At 36.9% G+C, this 17845-nt stretch overlaps 1 long non-coding RNA gene across 2 annotated transcripts; it reads right to left on the reverse strand.

Moving 5' to 3' along the window:
* Positions 1 to 724: 724 nt before the first annotated feature.
* LOC114477434 (uncharacterized) lies at positions 725 to 1605 on the reverse strand. Of its 2 annotated transcripts, none has more exons than XR_003675704.1 (3): positions 1590 to 1605; positions 1152 to 1312; positions 725 to 879 (listed from the first exon to the last, which is right to left on the reverse strand). It is a non-coding gene; the product is annotated as an uncharacterized LOC114477434 (long non-coding RNA). The 2 variants fall into 2 exon arrangements; XR_003675703.1 differs by lacking the exon at positions 1590 to 1605 and adding an exon at positions 1413 to 1470.
* Positions 1606 to 17845: the final 16240 nt, after the last annotated feature.

Raw genomic sequence — 17845 nt, forward strand, 5'->3', positions numbered from 1 at the left:
TGGTGGTCAAGTCCAACATTTTACAGGTGTTAGTAAAACGTGACTTCTATTTATACATTAAATATGTGATCAGTGTCTTTATGTGTAAACGAGAGGTTTGACTTACATTGTTTTGGTTAATAAAAGTATTTCTTCTCCTCCATTGGTAGATGCTGGCACTCCCGTCCTCCATCTTTCTTCTCCTCCATCAGTGGATGTTGGCGTTCCTCTCCAACATTTTACAGGCGTTAGTAAAACGTGACGTCTATTTATACATTAAACATGTGATCAGTGTTTTACTTACATTGTTTTGGTTAATAGTCTTTCTTTCCTCTGCTGATATCTCCTCCTGGGGCTGATTGTGGGATACTTTTGGATGCTGGTGCTCCCCCATTTTTCTCCTCCTCCTCCATTGGTAGATGATGATACTCTTCCATCTTCATTGTTCTCAATCAGTGAATTCTGGTGTTCAAGTCCAACATTTTACAAGCATTATTAGAAAGTCATTTTTTACAATAAACGTGTCCAGTGTCTTTCTGTGTAAACGAGAGGTTTGACTTACATTGTTTTGGTTGATAAAAGTATTTCTTCTCCTCCATTGGTAGATGCTGGCACTCCCGCCCTCCATCTTTCTTCTCCTCCATCAGTGGATGTTGGCGTTCCTCTCCAACATTTTACAGGCGTTAGTAAAACGTGACGTCTATTTATACATTAAACATGTGATCAGTGTTTAACTTACATTGTTTTGGTTAATAGTCTTTCTTTCCTCTGCTGATATCTCCTCCTGGGGCTGATTGTGGGACACTTTTGGATGCTGGTGCTCCCCTATTTTTTTCCTCCTCCTCCTCCATTGGTAGATGATGGTACTCTTCCATCTTCCTTGTTCTCAATCAGTGAATTCTGGTGTTCAAGTCCAACATTTTACAAGCATTATTAGAAAGTCATTTTTACAATAAACGTGTCCAATGTCTTTCTGTGTAAACGAGAGGTTTGACTTACATTGTTTTGGTTAATAAAAGTATTTCTTCTCCTCCATTGGTAGATGCTGGCACTCCCGCCCTCCATCTTTCTTCTACTCCATCAGTGGATGTTGGCGTTCCTCTCCAACATTTTACAGGCGTTAGTAAAACGTGACGTCTATACATTAAACATGTGATCAGTGTTTTACTTACATTGTTTTGGTTAATAGTCTTTCTTTCCTCTGCTGATATCTCCTCCTGGGGCTGATTGTGGGACACTTTTGGATGCTGGTGCTCCCCTATTTTTCTCCTCCTCCTCCTCCATTGGTAGATGATGGTACTCTTCCATCTTCCTTGTTCTAAATCAGTGAATTCTGGTGTTCAAGTCCAACATTTTACAAGCATTATTAGAAAGTCATTTTTTACAATAAACGTGTCCAGTGTCTTTCTGTGTAAACGAGAGGTTTGACTTACATTGTTTTGGTTAATAAAAGTATTTCTTCTCCTCCACTGGTAGATGCTGGCACTCCCGTCCTCCATCTTTCTTCTCCTCCATCAGTGGATGTTGGCGTTCCTCTCCAACATTTTACAGGCGTTAGTAAAACGTGACGTCTATTTATACATTAAACATGTGATCAGTGTTTAACTTACATTGTTTTGGTTAATAGTCTTTCTTTCCTCTGCTGATATCTCCTCCTGGGGCTGATTGTGGGACACTTTTGGATGCTGGTGCTCCCCTATTTTTTTCCTCCTCCTCCTCCATTGGTAGATGATGGTACTCTTCCATCTTCCTTGTTCTCAATCAGTGAATTCTGGTGTTCAAGTCCAACATTTTACAAGCATTATTAGAAAGTCATTTTTACAATAAACGTGTCCAATGTCTTTCTGTGTAAACGAGAGGTTTGACTTACATTGTTTTAGTTAATAAAAGTATTTCTTCTCCTCCATTGGTAGATGCTGGCACTCCCGCCCTCCATCTTTCTTCTCCTCCATCAGTGGATGTTGGCGTTCCTCTCCAACATTTTACAGGCGTTAGTAAAACGTGACGTCTATTTATACATTAAACATGTGATCAGTGTTTTACTTACATTGTTTTGGTTAATAGTCTTTCTTTCCTCTGCTAATATCTCCTCCTGGGGCTGATTGTGGGACACTTTTGGATGCTGGTGCTCCCCCATTTTTCTCCTCCTCCTCCTCCATTGGTAGATGATGGTACTCTTCCATCTTCCTTGTTCTCAATCAGTGAATTCTGGTGTTCAAGTCCAACATTTTACAAGCATTATTAGAAAGTCATTTTTTACAATCAACGTGTCCAGTGTCTTCCTGTGTAAACGAGAGGTTTGACTTACATTGTCTTGGTTAATAAAAGTATTTCTTCTCCTCCATTGGTAGATGCTGGCACTCCCGTCCTCCATCTTTCTTCTCCTCCATCAGTGGATGTTGGCGTTCCTCTCCGACATTTTACAGGCTTTAGTTAAATGTGACGTCTATTTATATATTAAACATGTGATCAGTGTCTTTCTGTGTAAATGAGAACTTTTACTTACATTATTTTGGTTAATATTGTTTCTTTCCTCTGCTGGCGTCTCCTCCTGGGGCTGATTGTGGGACACTGTGGTGGACAATTTACAGGTTTTAGTGTAAATGAACATCTATTTCTCTTTCTTTTTTTTTTACCAATGACAACATTTTTACAATAAAAAAAAGTTCAGTATCTTTCTGTGTAAATAAGAGGTTTTGCTTACATTGTTTTGGTTAATAGTCTTTCTTTCCTCTGCTGATATCTCCTCCTGGGGCTGATTGTGGGACACTTTTGGATGCTGGTGCTCCCGCATTTTTCTCCTCCTCCTCCTCCATTGGTAGATGATGGTACTCTTCCATCTTCCTTGTTCTCAATCAGTGAATTCTGGTGTTCAAGTCCAATATTTTACAGGCATGATAAAGTAATGTCATTTTTTACAATAAACGTGTCCAGTGTCTTTCTGTGTAAATGAGAGGTTTGACTTACATTGTTTTGGTTAATATTGTTTCTTTCCTCTGATGGCGTCTCCTCCTGGGGCTGATTGTGGGACACTGTGGTGGACAATTTACAGGTTTTAGTGTAAAGGAACATCTGTTTCTTTTTTTTCAGTATTTTTACAATAAAAAAAAGTGTTGAGTGTCTTTCTGTGTAAACGAGACGCTTTACTTACATAGTTTTGATTGATAGAAGTCTTCATCCTCTGCTGATGCCTCTTGTGTCTCAAACATGCTGGGAATAAAAACTTAATCTCTAAACTCTTAACAACCTAACTATACCTAAACATACATACCTGTTTACGAGAGTGACGGGAGAATCACGCCCACTGTGGCCCGTCATAAAGAAACCAAAAATTAAATCTACAATCTAAAAAGGTCCAGGTGCCAGACGTTGCCCGGGACATCAGAAACCCCGCAAGATGCAAAGGCCAGCTGTGATTAATCACCTAAATTAACTATATACAAAATGGTGATATTATAAACACAAGCCTTGGCGTGAATGTAACCAAAGGCTAAACTCATCCAGCCAGATGCAAGGACTAGCTGTGAAAGACACGTTTAAACAAGGAACTCATCTAGAAAAACAAGAAACAGAAGACTCTAAGATGAGTCAGAACTGTCACCTCACCAAGGCCTCTTGGTGACAGACTCACACCGACAGTCAGAGCCGAACGATGGAGGTTTCTCAGAACTTACCTGTGGCCCAGCCTGGGTCTAAACCCAGAGGGTCAGCCCAGCGAGGGTCGGTCCAGCCTGGATCCAAGCCTAGATCCGAGCCCGGAGGGTCGGACCAGCGAGGGTCTGTCCAGGGTGGAAACAAAACCGGAGGGTCGGTCCGGCCTGCAACCGAACCCTCGGGCTCGGCCCAGCCTGCGACTGAACCCTCGGGCTCGGCCCAACCTGTGACCCGACCCTCGGGTTCGGCCCAACTTGCGACCCAACCCTCGGGCTCGGCCCAGCCTGCGACCCGACCCTCGGGTTCGGCCCAGCCAGCGACCCAACCCTCGGGCTCGGCCCAGCCTGCGACCCAACCCTCAGGTTCGGCCCAGCCTGCGACCCAACCCTCGGGTTCGGCCCAGCCTGCGACACAACACTCGGGCTCGGCCAAGCCAGAGACCCAACACTCGGGTTCGGCCCAGCCAGAGACCCAACCCTCGGGCCCGGCCCAGCCAGAGACCCAACCCTCGGGTTTGGCCCAACCAGCGACCCAACCCTCGGGTTCGGCCCAGCCAGAGACCCAACCCTCGGGTTCGGCCCAACCCTCGGGCTCGGCCCAGCCAGCGACCCAACCCTCGGGCTCGGCCCAGCCTGCGACCCAACCCTCGGGCTGACCCATACCTGAAATAAACAACAAAAAAAAATGTTTAACGAAAAGTGATATTTAAACATATTTATTTCATTACATTGTAAATGAATGTAAAAGTTTTTAAAGCTCTTTAAAGCTTTTAACTGACACATGTTTGGACCTTCCTTTAGATGTACATTTAAACTGTTATACGGTCTCACATACAGAAACACCAAATATTTTTGTTGTTGTTTGCAGAATGTTAGACAGCAAGACAAAAAGCTAAAAAAAAAAAAAAAAAAAAAAAATTAGCGATGAAAATGCAGGAGTTATTCAGCAATAATGAGGGGAAAATGTACATTAAATTACCTCCAATTCATAAAACTAGGCAAAGTTTTTGTTTCAGTTAGTGCGTTGACACTATTTAACAAGTTCACCATGAAGTTAAAGCAGAGTCCAAATATTAAACATTTCAAAAGAAGATAGAACAACAATTTTTAAGAGGTACAGGGAGGAGGGAGATGTTGAGTAACATTGAGTATATATATATATATATATATACACACACACACACACACACACTATTGTTCTATTGTTTTTGTATTTGGTAAATTGTATTATTATTATTATTATTATTATTATTATCTTATATTTTTCTTTATTTGTTTTTCAAGGGCTTAACGGGCAACTTGGGATGATATTTTGTGATGTACATGCTATGCACTTATATACATACTGTATATATATATTACATTTATGCTGTCTTAGTGCAATGAAGATTGTCATTGTGATTCATTAGTTTAGATTAGAAGAAGGAGTAGGAGTTTATAAGTTACATTTCTGTATTTGATGTTTTATGTTCAAATTTATGCTCTTTTTTTCCCCATTTTAATTATTTTGTTTGCATATTCAAAAATAAACAATTCAATTCATTTTAATTCCCCTTATAAAGTTTAGTTAGTCCTTCCTTCAGGAGGGCAATGATTATAACAATAAAGCAAAAATAACAAATGTATTTGTTTATTTCTTGGAAGATTAAAACATTTATAGCTGTGCAAAAAGATTGCACTATGTAGTGATAAACTTTAACAACATATACAGACAAAACATGAATAAACATTTAATTTGTGCAGTGATGACTGTATCACTCTCATGAATGCTTAGCACTGCTATTTTTTAAAAAGGATTTTATTTATTGATTTATTGATTATTTATTTTATATTTTGATATGGACAGCACAATGACATTGGACAATTTTTAATTGTTTTAACGTGCGCTAATTTGTAACTTGTCCACAGGAGGATTTTGAAAAACAAATTAAATAAGAGGAGGAAAAATAAGCCATTTAAATTTAAATAAGGAGACATTTTAAGAAAGTAATCAATGTAGGAAATAAAGTATGTATCTATTTAAATAAATGAAGTAAATATTCAAGCACAAACAATGCAAACAGTATCCATGGTAACTACATTTCACCCACCTCATTGGCTGCTTCAAAAACAAACCAAAACAAATAGTTCAGTATCAATTTTATCTAGAAAAATATGAAGTGAAACTCGACTTTAAATTATTTATGAACTAAAGTACAAATTTACATTAAATCTACCTCAGTCAGTACAGGACTTAAATAAATCTACTTTTTGTTTTTTATTAAATAAATAATTAGACCTCTGCAAAACAGTTGAAACAGCCCAAACGCTCACTAAAAGTGTCACATCAGAGTAAAATTATTACAAAAGTCAAAGTAACACATGACAAATCAGCATTTCTTGATTTCCGTTATGTTAAAACCATTTTCTGTCGGCCTATAATATAAAATATAAACGCCTCAGGCCCTAAACCTGATTTAGACAAACCTATAGATTATAAATCATAAACTTTTCAGTGCTAAAATGATGAAATAAGGCCTATCAGGTGAGAACAATTAAAACGTGTCTTACCGTTAGCCATGCGCAGGGCCATGGTTCACTTTTCTGGTCTCGTCGTCTTATAAGTCCTTTTTCTGAAGTTCTGGTCCTGGTCTGAAGTTCTTCTTCTGGTCGTGTAGAGGTCTTCTGATGACTTTTCTTAGTGTTTTGTAGAGTTTTTCTCTCCTTTCTCAGCTCACAGATGCTCAAATGTGCTCACAGATGCTAACAGCTCTCCTCTCAACGTCTCCCGCTGCTCGCTGAGAACGTTAACGTTCAACAGGTGAATTTAAATGCCGCGTCCCAACTCGTTTCCATGGCGACGACGTCACGCAACTTTACGTAAAAATTTTAAAAAAAAACTTTTCAAGATACACTGTCTATTTTTGTTTTTATTTGTGAACAATGCATACATAATGACTATCTTAACGTTTTATATGAACCATAAAAATAAAAATATTTACGTAAGGTGAAACGTTCAGTTTTACGACGCACGTGACCACTTTTCACGTTCTGTCTGTTGCGTAAAAGTCATAGCAATCCCCCGGTTTCCCACGGACTGTGAACGCACCACCGACCTGCCAAAATTAAAAATAAATTAATAAAAGAAACAAAAATAAAAATGTTTAATATGTATACAATAAATGATTAAATAAATACAAGTTAAAAAAGTATGTAAATTATATTTGTATTTTCTCTTTTATTTCCACTTTTATTTATCAATCTATTTCATTGAATTTTTCAACAATATTTTTTTTGTTTTGAATGGTTTTTTTTTTTTTTTGCATGCATTTATATTTATTTATTTGTATTTAATCTAAAATTTTCCCTTTTTATTTTTGTTTACGTGTATTTATTATATATATATATATATATATTTATTTCGGCACGTTTGTTCCCCCGCATTTTTCAACTGACCCCAGGTGTGGTTGCTTGGAGTTTAAATGGAGTTGCCTGAATTGTCTCGTAATTGATGAACAAAAAATAAAACAATAATGAATAAAAGAATATTCACAAAATAAAATCTTATGCAATTTTATTCTATACTTTCACTTTGTCAAATATAAATCTTGTTATTATTATTATGCTCTCTGCCTATTATTATTATTATTATTAATAATAATAATAATAATAATAATAATAATAATAATAATAATAATAATAATAATAATAATAATAATAATAATAATAATAATAACAGCTCTTCATCATTCTGTGAATAATAGGGATTTGGTTGGTTTGATGAGGTTTAGTCAGTTTAGTCCCATTGGTGTGTGAATGTGAGTGTGAATGGGTGAATGAGCTGATATGTAAAGTACTTTGAGAATTTCATTGTAGGGATAAAGCTCTATATAAATCAAGTCAATTTGTCATTTAATAAATAAACACAAACACAAATGTTATGTTGGTTCATTAAACACCACATATGTATTTAATTATACAAAAATACTATAAACATGAAGCCAATTGTGTCAGTGTTTTTTTTTTTTTTTGATATCATTACTTTTTATTTAACTGTTAATTGGTGTGCGTGTATTTTTTGTGAACTTTCAGTGTGTGCATCTAAACAACATGTTTGGATAATAAATAAAACCAATAAGCTGATTTTCATCAAGATATTATACTATTACACATATACTATGTGTTTTAATTAGATAACCTGTTTAATTTGACTCTCTTTCAACATTATTTAATGTAAGAGTGGGGTCAGGTTTAACTTTTTATTTTATATTTTGCATTTTTGGAATGTCAGTGCTAAAAATAATATTTTCATGTTTTTAATTGATTTACTTTTTGAAGCATTAATATTATAGTATACAATAGCAATGTTTTAATGAAAGTGATTAGTACACATTCAGAGCCAAAAATGCAATACGATGAATATTTTGCCTAATAATTTTTTTCGGTGTTTCGGTTTCAGCCAAAAAAATTAATTTCAGTGCATCCTAATGTTAACTCCAGCATCATGTTTCATTTAAATCCTAAAAAAAGAAACAATATGACAGTACAATGTGAATGATCTCTGCCTGCTGTTAAAATTTATTCTGTATTATTTTATCTGCACTGTGCTGTAAGTTAGCGGGTCAGAAAATGAATGGATGTGTTGTAAGTTATAACCATCCAGTCTTTTTAAAACTCTTCTTTTTAGGTTTAACGACAAAAACAAATCAATGTTTTAGTAAAATATAAATATTTCTGGCAGAAGGCTGCAGGATAAGTGCCAACATAGCTCTAAAGGTGTCATAATTTAGAAAACGACACTTAATGACAGCCTTCACGACACCTTTTTCATGCTAATGACAGACATTGACAGAGTAATGTCAGCCTTATGTACAAGACTTCAAGTGCTACCCTCCAGTGCCTACCCAAGAGTGAATTGATATTTAGATTTTTTAAATGTTTTTTTTAATTTATAATATAATTATAAATTATTTATTTTTCCATTTCCGATAGCCCACAGTACCTATAAGTTTGAAAGTGTCAGCATTTTTTGCTTTTCATAGCCTAAATGACATCACTATTTCCTGGTACGGCACAGTCTCACTCTGCTGTAATGCAGGAGGAGGCCACGCCCTCTCCCAAAAGCACATTGCTGCTCTGCCTCTGGCCCCATAGCGTGTTTTTATGTGTTTGCTCATGCGCAGTCATTTCCCCAAGAAGACAACCATTTACGTAAACAGGCAGCTTTCTACACGGCCTTTGGACGTAACCATGCTATGCTAAATGCTATACATATGTTCAGAGTGCATTAGTGAATTGATACAGCTTGGCCGCTGCTGCTCCGTTCTCTAGCTAGTGGGCTGAATATAATACTACCGGCAGGGTGACAGTGGTAGAGACATTAGAGAAACTTTCTTTTGAGGAAAAACGACAGCTTTTAAAAGATGGGAGAGCAACACCTGAGTCGTGTTGACGACTGTGTTGAATCATTGACCTAGACCTAGTGTTGTAGTAGTTGAGACCGGTCTTGGTCTCGAGACCAAATTTTAAAGGTCTTGGTCTCGTCTCGGACTCGGAAGCATTTTGACTTGGTCTTGTCTCGGACTCGGGCTGCCTGGACTCAGGATTTTCCCTCAAGACCGTTCGCGACCAGCACTAAATCCTGCTATTTTTAAACTTTTTTATAATGTGATAATAACACGGAGAAGAATAGGATAAAACAATTCTTTATTCATTCTTTAATACACCCTGTATAATGACCGTAACCTTCCTTAATGTGACTGAATGACGTGTATGACACACTCGTGTGTGTGCGTGTGTGTGTCTGGCTACGGTTTCAGTTTGGACCGTGGAGCGCAAGGGAGATATGAACTAATCACCAGGAAAAATCACCAGTAAAACTCCAGAAAACACTCACCAGGAATAAATATTATCTCCCTGGTAAAAATAGTAGCTCTAAAAACAGGTAAAATGGTAAACTTGGTGATATTAGCAGTATGGGGACGCATTTACTCCGTTTTCAATTATGTAGAATAATTGTGAATTTATCAGTAGCAGTAGTAGTTTTAATATTTTAGTTCATTTTTTGCAGGAACCTTTTTTGTCCGTCAAATGTATTTAGAAGAAACTAAAATTAAGGATAGAATGTTATTTAACTGTCGAACCTTGTCATAATTTTATTTATTTATATATTTTTTTAAATTGAAAAAAAAAAAAGTTTATGGTTTTGGTCTTGACTCGGTCTCGGCTTGTCTCGGTCTTGGTCTTGACTCGGTCTCGGCTCCTGGAAGTCTTGGTCTTGTCTTGGTCTCGGTGCATTCTGGTCTCGGGCAAGTCTTGGTCTCGGATAGTGTGGTCTTGAACACAACACTACTATCTGAATATGTTTGACCAGTCTATCTGAAACTATATGGATGTTGGGTGACCCAGTGTATGATCAGAGTTAATGGAACCAACAGATCCAACTGTTCCCCACTATTAAAGCACAGTGTGAGAGTCTGACACATAATACTACTGATGCTTCATGCATAATTGAGGTCATAAGTGTGAGCATTTTGCATTACAGACTAATGCTTTATAGCAGGGGTGTCAAACTCATCTTAGTTCAAGGGCCAAATACGGACTATTTTGACAGTAGATTATAGGTGGGAAAACAATCAATATCAACATTGTTGTGCCCTAGCTTGCAATTCTACAGTATGAATAAATGATATATGAAATATGTAAGGCACCTACAGTATAATAATCAAACAATAAGTGACAGATATCAGTCCCATTACGATATCGACTTTGATTTATGGATTTTGAGTGAATAATTTAAGGAAATTAATAGATCTTTTTGGAATTATTTCAACAATTTGAGATTACAAATGACATATGATATAAACATGGTCAAATCTGTGAAACCCTGCAAATATTGTGGCGTTCTATCAAAAATGTGTATTTGGAGGGGCTAAAATATCTACAACAGAATTAGTTTGTAATTTACATTATGATTCATGTTTTCTATTTTTTTTTTTACTTTTCCCTGGGGGCCAAATTGGATGCTTTAAATGGATGGATTTGGCCCACGAGCCTTGAGTTTGATATGTGCAATATAGACTTTATTATGTTTCTAGAGCATGTATGGCTTTAAACCCAATTATTCATGTTATTTGAACAATCTTAGACAAATGTGGATTCATGATTGTGTTTAGAATTAGCCAGTAAAATTGATATTAGGAATAAAATGTAGTTTTTTCACTGTAAATGTTCACACTTTAAAGTGGACCTTTAGCTTAGACTGTCAAACATCTTAGAAGATCACATTTGGAGGAGAGTCAGTTGTTCTCATGCCTTCTGCCTACATGTAGTTGAGCATCAACCGACCTGCTGCCCACCTAAACTCAAACCCACACACACACCACACTCACTGCTGCACGACGTGAACAAGGTGGTCAATATTCAGAAACAAGAGCAACAGACAAGACAAGGCAACATTATCTTATCCAAACAAGATTTGAAAAAAGAGTACATTGGGGGTTTTTTCAACATCCAACTTGTTTGGAAATGAATATTTTGCCAACGTTACATGGTCCAATTTCTTAACATGTGCAGCATACTGTCTGTAGCATCAGATTATGAAAGCACCACAGATTGAAATCTATCTCGCCTTCCCTTGTTTCACACATATGGCAGAAAAAGCGAACAGTTCTAGACGACTAGCATTAATTTATCTCAACTATGAGTTTTAAAGTCATTTTACTATGATGCACTAAAACTAAAAATGATTAGCAATGTTCAAATAAAAAAATTAAATGGATCTGGTCTTATTGTTATTACTTTGAGAATAGTTATCTGAAATGTGACAACAGGCCAATCTGTGGGTTCATACTGTTAACAACTAGACGCGTGGAGCACTACTACTATGACAACCAAGTAAATACTCCATCATTCAATCACTCATGAACATCTTTTCCTCATTTTAAAATTCCTTTTCCTTGTCATTTTAAATAATTTCAGTTTCCCACTTCATGAAAGGAAGAGACTATAGTAAAAAGTACACGGCTCACTGTCAATCAACCACAAAGGGCCAGATGTAACAATGTATGGAAGGATAAAAGCTAACATGTCACACGTCCTAATACGTTTTGGCATAAAACTATTGTCACTATTCTTCCGTCCCGACTGGTGAAACGCAAATTTTTTTCATTATATTTCCCGTGTTCACAGACAAAGCTGGTCCCATTAGACAGTAATGTAACTATTGTGATTATTACATCTAAATATCCTGTTAGTACTGCTCTCAGTAATTAATGATAAAATCATCAAGTCTGATCTGGTTTAATTATAGTAAATCAGTGAGATATTGATCAACCATAATTTTATGTTACTCATTATCAGATATAAAATAAACTAAGTTCAGTAGCAGTAAAAACACTATTGTAGTTATTTTTGCTTTTCATGTGGTTATTATTATTTTTATTTTTTTAGAAAATAATTTTATTATAATTGAGGAAAAACATGAATTATATACAATAACACTAATGGAGTGACCTAAATGCACAAACATGTTTCATAAAATATCAGCCCATGAGTTCTTTGAGTTGGCAGCTATTGTAGTTTTTTTTAATGTGTAAATGCTATTACTGAAGCACATTATAGTGTTGATGTATTCAATTTAATTTGTGTTTGTAAGGAACCTGTTTACACTTTAAGTTGGAAATTGTTCTAAATATTTATTGTTTTTATTTGTCCTAATTTGTCCCAAGCCAAATTTAAAAGATTGTAGTAACATAGAGCAAATAATTGTACAATTTGTCATCCGATTAGTCGATTAATCGTTTCAATAATCGATGACTAGTCGACTATTAAAATAGTCGTTAGTTGCAGCCCTAGACTTTACACCTGAGGGGTATTCCAGAAAGCGGGTTATGATCAAACTCTGAGTATGTTCGGGCTCAAATGAGGGAAACTCTGAGTATCCCATTCCAAAACGCGAGGTATGTTCTTCTCTGAGTATGTTACCATGGCAACGTTGTCCGTGAACTAAACCTGGTCGCTGGCAGGTTTTATCGAAGAAACCCTGGGTTTCCTACCTGGCTCCGCCCACCTGAACACCGTTTCTGAACACTTTAATGAAACTTGACACTCTTCTCTGAAACACATTAGTAACATCACACACCACAGACGTGCTCACATCACTACTAATGTTGTGTTGCTTTTTCATTTATTTTTTTGCTAATGGTAGTTTTCTTTATAACAGTGTGGATGCAGATCATTAGGTGAAAGACACTGAGAGGTTGATCTGCATTAAAACATCTACTGACGTCTGTAGAAACCTGTGGATAAAGTAAAGGGGAGGTGACAATTGAAATTAATACACTTTTAAGACTCGAACGTTGTTTTATACTGTAATACAGTTTGATCTTGAAAGCATAGGGTCGAGAGTTCGTGTCCCGTTTAGTCGTTTTTATAACATTTTTTGGATGTCGAGATGACTCTGGAGACAACATTACAGTAAAAATCAATATAAATGATGCGATATAAAGCAGCAGTCACACTGTCTTATAGCCAGTGTAACAGGGGGGCTCTCTATGCAGCCATCCTATGCTGCTGCCACGTCTCCTCAAACTGGTGAATAAAACCTTATTGAACTCCAAAAAACAATAACCAAGAGTAAATACTGTATTTGCTCCCTGGTAAAAATAGCAGCTCTAACAACTGGTACAATGATAAACTTGGTGATATTACAGCCTGAGCATGCAATACGGGGCAGAATTTACTCTGTCACCGAAAGCCTATGTCTCCAAAATATTTCTAGAGGGTTTTAGTATCTTCTTTTTTTGTACAAGTCATAAAAAACACAAGCAGCTTCAAGTTTAATTACATAATAATAACAGCACCTGCTGGTTAAAAAGTGCAATAAATAAATAAACTGAAAACATCCACCCTTCTCGCATTTGTCATATCCAACAGAGGAATTCCCTTTATAAAAGATAGCAGTGGCTATCAGTATGTAACACCTGTCAATCCGTACGCAGCACCCCTCATTGGCCAGTTTAGGTCACGTGATAGGTGCACCACGTGCCTTAAAGTTCTGTCAGTTTTATTTTAGCCCTAACCCTAACCCATTTATTTTAACCCTAACCCTAACCCATTTATTTTAACCCTAACCCTAACCCTTATATTTTAACCCCAACCCTTTTATTTTAACCCAAACCATAACCCTTTTATTTTAACCCTAACCCTAACCCTTATATTTCAACCCTAACCCTTTTATTTTAACCCTAACCCTAACCCATTTATTTTAACCCTAACCCTAACCCTTATATTTTAACCCTAACCCTTTTATTTTAACCCTAACCATAGCCCTTTTATTTTAACCCTAACCCTAACCCTTATATTTCAACCCTAACCCTTTTATTTTAACCCTAACCCTTTTATTTTAACCCTAACCCTAACCCATTTATTTTAAACCTAACCCTTATATTTTAACCCTAACCCTTTTATTTTAACCCTAACCCTTACCCATTTATTTTAGCCCTAACCCTATCCCTTATATTTTAGCCCTAACCCTATCCCTTATATTTTAACCCTAACCCTTTTATTTTAACCCTAACCCTAACCCTTATATTTTAAACCTAACCCTTTTATTTTAACCCTAACCATAACCCTTTTATTTTATCCCTGCCCCTATCCCTAAATCTAACCCTTTTAATTTAGTTCTAACCCTAACCCTAACCCTATTATTTTAGCCCTAATCCTAACCCTAATCCTAACTTTATCCCTAATCCTAATCCTAACCAAACCCAGGAAATTCCCTATAATGTATATTTTTTTCGTATATGTATTTTAAAGGTGGAAATTGCCATGTTAAATATGTTAAAATTAAAAAATATATTTATCAAAAGTGGAATTCAAACCCATGGCAGCGGAAGTAAGAATTCTTGATTAGACCACTCGGCCATCCTGACACAGTGATAACACAGGCACATTACGCTTATGTAGAAAAGGTCAGGCAACATCATCTTTCGTACAAAATGTTGGTCAGTCCATCGGATGAAAATCTATACCTTTTTCTATAGTTTCTCATTGGGTAAATCAAAGGATTGCATCCAATCCCTAAATCTTCTTTCTCTCCTGTCTGCTGTCAGATGAGAGAATGACCCGTTCATTCTAAGGCAGATCATTTTCCAAGATAACTGATTGGTCAGAAGGAGATGCTTTATACTTGTTGATCTTATTCAGAAAAAAACCTGCTACCGACCAGGTTAGCCTTTCAGCATCAGTTACCATGGTGATTTACCCTGGTAAGAAGTTAACCAGCATCGTAGTACAGAACACAAAGAATAAATCTTGGAAGTTAGCTTCATAGTACAGGTCCTTTATGTGCCAAATGAAGTTGGAGGAAAAAAGTGATGTTGATAAGTGGAAGTAGTTAAAAGAGAGCGAGAACAATCCAGAAACATGAACAGACGATCTGTGAAATAACAGAGACTGACACTGTTATAGCTCTGGATGAACCCTCCGCGCCCTCCGCTCCAACAGTGTGGGAGAGGTAAGGTGGTTGCTTTGGAACAAATAAATGGACAGAGAAGCAGTCGACTTCCAACTTCCTCGTTGCTTTATTCCAAAGAGCACACACACTTTTTTGCGCAGGCGCAAAGAACACACCGCTATGCACGTCAAAAGCAATCGATCTACAAACCATCAAACACTCAAATTGCAAATTACACAGTATTTACCCTATTAGTAATATTTCAGCAATTCTAGAAATATGAAAGATATTCTTTTAAACCGTATAGAATATACTTACAAAGTAATTTGAATAATAATTCCAATACCTTACCATTTCCAATATTAACCATTTTTAACCATTTTTAACCTGTCACACTAGCTAAACATATGGTTATTTTAACTGGCAACTGACTTTTCTTAGGGTTGCATGGTGTGGTGATGGACTGAGAGGCTGCCCTCTACATCACATCTATAGCTGTAGCAAGAGGACTGCAAAGGAAACATGGTGGTAATACAAAATTGTTTGTTGGGAAGATTCAATATCTGCCAATTTTTTGCTATTAATGTTTATGTGATGCATGTTTTATTGCAAATTATATTTGTATGGTAGTTCATTTTGTGAATACATCAGTTTGTTTGGTTTTTTGTTTAGTTATTATTTTGTTTTTTCTTTCAAATTTGAACCACCAATATTTAATGCCCTATGTTTTCTTTCTTTGGCAACGTAATGGCGTTGCTAAAGAAAGAAAACATCCCTCACGGTGTTACACTTGTGACATTTATTAGGAGACAAAAGACACAAACAGGTGTGCAGCAGTCTCCTTTAATGATCCTCTGTGGTTAATAATCATACTTACCACATGCTAGCACAATTTCTTCAGGGCAAAGTTTGGAATGCATGTATAACTGACACATAAAGTCTTTTGCCAACAAAAGACATCTGGCATTAAACTACTTGGTTAGGGTTGATCAGAAAGCACTGTTTGTGTTTGTCAGGAATCTCTAGAATCAGACGTTTCTGCACATTCCTGTGCTCCCCCACACTCTACATTCTGTGCTGTTTAGGTATTCATCAGGGTAGATCTGTGCCAGTGTGCAGGCCTGTTTTGCTTTAATCCTAAATGTATGAATGCATTTATCAGAATATCTGACTTTTATGCGGAATGCTTAAAATAAAGCACAAACAAAGAACCATTTAAGATGTCACATGTAATCACAGTGTATCTGTTTAAAGCCTGCTGTCAAAAAGAATATCTTTTTATATCAGGCATAATGAAATTGTCATATAAGGTATAATTAAACCTTTTTAAATGTTTTTCAGGCAAACAAAATGGCGATCTGACTATTCAAATTGTAGCTTTTAGCCTGACATGAAGAAGATTTTGAGGACAGGAAATCTATGGAAGAGATTTAAAGGTGCAGTCTGCAACTGTTATAAAAGTGACTTTTTGTCATATTGGCTAAAGCTGTCACTGTGTAAGAACAGCTTTACATGAAACTAGTAGTTTGTGTGAGGATTGTGTTTGATGGACTGTCTGACAGCTGTTGCTCACAGTCCCCGCCCCTTTCCCAGAGCTGTAGCGCCGCCGTTTTACAGTATGGTCTGGAGGAGTAGAAGATAGAATTAGCAACTTTTCTGCTTGAAAGGTAATTACTGCTGCTTGATTTACATTATGTTTGATTTGTAATTGTTACACTACAACTCTGTGGTGCGTGTTGTTCGTGTGCGCTGCTGTAAGTGACACTGTGTTGTTGCTGCTGCTGCTGAGGTGTGTGCACATTGAGAGAAAAAAGCACGTGTGATGTTGCTGTCGGACTAACATTAGCTTGGAAAGCTCCTCTGAGGGAGGGATTTTGGAAAGTTTGGAGGCAGGGCAAGAGAGCAGCGGTGAGGGAGGGGAAGAGAGGGATCTGAGAGTTGCCGACTGCACCTTAAATGTACAACTATTCTTTACCAGAAAACAGAGAGGTTGACAATACAGAACACTATAGTAAGAAGGTGACTGACTGGAAACTACACATCAATGGGTCTGTGTGGATGGCTGAGGTGGCCCTGTGCACCAGGAAGGCCGTGATAGATGTTAAGGATAAAAAATAAAAAAAAACACTGCATTTTTAATATTCAAAAGTAGTTTTTTTTTTCCCTATCAAGATTAGACATAGGCTTGAGTGGCATTTGTCCTTTTTACCTCTGCTATCTTACTGAGTGCTGAAATGCCTTCATAGATGCTGAATTAATCAAAGTTGAATGCTGTATAATATGGAAATGTGTGTAGTTTAAAATGGCATTACAGCTGTTTAAACAAAGGGCTTTCAAATTAATTGTCAAATCAAAATGATCAACCATCAGTTTCAGAAGAAGACCCCCAACCCTGTGTGACAAACAAAAGCCATCTCTCTCTTCCTTAACGCACAGAACATGGTTAAGCACAAAAGCTGAGGTGTATTCCATAAAGGAGGGTTAACAAACTCTGAGTCTATCCATAAACTCTGGGTCAACATACCCCGCGAAGGGAAACTCTGGGTATCGGATGCCATTACAGCTGGTATGAAAATCTTGGGTTACTTGTGTGCACGTGCCCGATAAAAAGCCATCATCACTGGATCGACAAATGCACAAACTACCATGGTAACTACTCGGAAGAGAGTGATTTATTCACCCTGATGGATGGGAAATAAGCCGTTTTTTTAGGAATATGAGCCTGTTCTAAAGGTGCGTTCACACTGAACGCCACTTCAGTGACTACAGTGGCTAA

Source organism: Gouania willdenowi, chromosome 16 (assembly GCF_900634775.1).
Source record: "Gouania willdenowi chromosome 16, fGouWil2.1, whole genome shotgun sequence".
In the NCBI taxonomy this organism is placed as follows: Eukaryota; Metazoa; Chordata; class Actinopteri; order Blenniiformes; family Gobiesocidae; genus Gouania; species Gouania willdenowi.